Genomic DNA, 2,449 nt, shown 5'->3' on the forward strand with positions numbered 1-2,449 from the left:
AACCTTCCTAATTTCCAAGGCTTCGACCTTTCTAGCCAATGCAGCGAATTTTGCATTAAGGTCGTCTTCCTCCCTTAGGACATACATTCCCGCTTTCTTTCTATAAATGGGTCTAGTTTGGTCTAGTTTAGTAGAGACATCCCATTTCTACGTATTCTCTGCTAACATGTCTAGAAAATCTCAAGCCTCATTATGATTTTTGTCAAGAAAGGTTCCACCACACATCATCTCTATGAATTGACAGGTATCTATGGTGAGCCCCTTTTAGAACGCATCAATCATGTGTCATGGTTCATAACCATGATGTGGACAAGTAAGTAGAATGTCTTTGAAGCTCTCCCAAGCTTAGAAAAATAATTCATTCCCCTTTTGGAAGAAAAACATGATTTCCTATTTAAGTGCATTTGTTTTGTGCTTGGGAAAGAATTTTTTCAAAAACTCTGTACTTAAGGCTTGCCATGTAGTGATGGTATTAGGTCTTAGAGAGTTGATTCATGCTTTGGGCCAATCCTTTAGAAAAAGTGAGAATAATTTAAGCTTAAGTGCATCCCTATTGCCATTGTTTACTTGTAATGTTGCAATTACTTCATCAAAGTTCTTGAGGTGCAAGTAGGGGCTTTCAGAATCTAAGCCATGAAATTTAGTAATCAATTGAATCACACTTGGTTTAAAATCAATGTCCCCTGTGTGAGTAGGGAACACTATGAAAGATGGTAAAGTTGATCTCTCAGGGTGTAGACATTTACGTAAAATCCATGGTTAGTTTAACACATTCCTAAGAACTTCATTCTCATCCTTAAGAGGAGGATTAGGTTGATTTTCTCTATTTTGATTTATAGTTGGATCTGTTAGATTTGAATTTGGATTATCAACTGGGTCTACCATAGAATTCAAGTGATGTTGAGTGCCTCTTCTAAGTGAATGATCAAGGCCTGGAACTTGTCCGCCTTCGGAGAAGAGTCGATTGTTTTGATCCCTACTCCAATGGGACATAAACCATCCACATCATACAACAAATACCACTAATTCAAATAGCATGTATGATGCTTAAAATAAAAACAAAAACTTAACTAACAACCCAAGTGGCAGGGCTAACCATGAGGGTTCAAATTACAAAGTAAAATAAATCAATAACCCAGGCGGAAGAACTGACCATAAAGGTTCAATCCACAAAGAAAAATAAATCAACAACCCAGGCGGTAGGGCTGACCATGAGGGCTCAATCCACAAAACAAAATAAATTAACAACCCAAGCAGTAGAGCCGACCATAAGGGTTCAAACCACAAAGGAAAAATAAAAAATAAATCAACAAAAGTAAAACTATTGCAGAAATTAAACTATGCTAATCTGAAAAATAGATTCAACAGATGATCTTTGTGATCAAACAACAATTGTAGAACAACCATATCACTTGGGTGATAAAATCCCAAGCAGCGCAACCTTATGTCACAGTTAGTACTTGAAAGACCCAACTGAATTTACTTTCAAAGAAAAATAGAAAATCTACAAAAATTTTAGAAGGTTTAAAAGAGAACTTACCTTAACTATCTTACACAGATCTAATCTATCTCAGTCTCTCTCCAGCAACGGTGCCAAAAACTTAATTGCTTGCCTCCAAGTGCAGAGGTTCGTAAGTAATATCTCGTGAATACAGGGCCGATCCCATAGGGAGATGAATTGCGAGAAAGAGAAAATCAAATGCAAAAAAAAAAAACTAAGTAATAAAAACTAAACTAATGATTTAATTTTGGAACTTTTGAATGGACGTAATTCAACTGAATTAAAACAACACCCAAGCTTCACAGTTCCACACATAGGTTCATGTTCCAATATCATGATGATCTGCAAAACATAGCTAGGATCCGAGCACTATGATTGGCCTAATCGGAAAATAAAATAATTTAAACACTTTAAATAAATGATATAAAAGATTTAAAAATCATGGATTTGCACCATTGATATATATTCTTAAGCGCCAGTGATTTTAAGAATTCATATCTATAAGATAATGAATATCAAAGAAATGTAACAGGTTGAGAACCTCTCCTATCTAGGAATCGAATTGATTTAGGGTAAACCTATCCATCAATGTGGATCTCATATGATGAAAACATATGTATCTCATATGAGGATCAAAAACTAAACCTAAACAACTGATAACATGCATTCACCATTCTTCTTATCATTAAAACAATCAATCATCACACTACCAGAAAATTGGGCAAAGGCTACGGATAAAAGCCGTAGCTAAAGGTCTATGGTTGCGGTTAAAATCCGTAGCACGACCGTAGCCATTGGTGCCGTAACCATAGGTCTAGAAGCTACGGCTACGACTTTAAGCCGTTGCCAAATATACAATGGGTACGGCTTATATCTGTAGCCACAGATTCTGTAGCGCTAAGGTATTTACAGCTATGGATTCTATATGTAGCTAAAAGTAGAGCAAGA

The 2,449-nt window shown here is 36.0% G+C and overlaps 1 non-coding gene across 1 annotated transcript; it reads left to right on the forward strand.

Moving 5' to 3' along the window:
- The first annotated feature begins 295 nt into the window (after window positions 1-295).
- Window positions 296-402, forward strand: LOC131238271 (small nucleolar RNA R71). Its single transcript, XR_009167677.1, has one exon. It is a non-coding gene; the product is annotated as a small nucleolar RNA R71 (small nucleolar RNA).
- The last annotated feature ends 2,047 nt before the right edge of the window (window positions 403-2,449 follow it).

The sequence above is a fragment of the Magnolia sinica genome, chromosome 2, assembly GCF_029962835.1.
Source record: "Magnolia sinica isolate HGM2019 chromosome 2, MsV1, whole genome shotgun sequence".
NCBI lineage: Eukaryota > Viridiplantae > Streptophyta > Magnoliopsida > Magnoliales > Magnoliaceae > Magnolia > Magnolia sinica.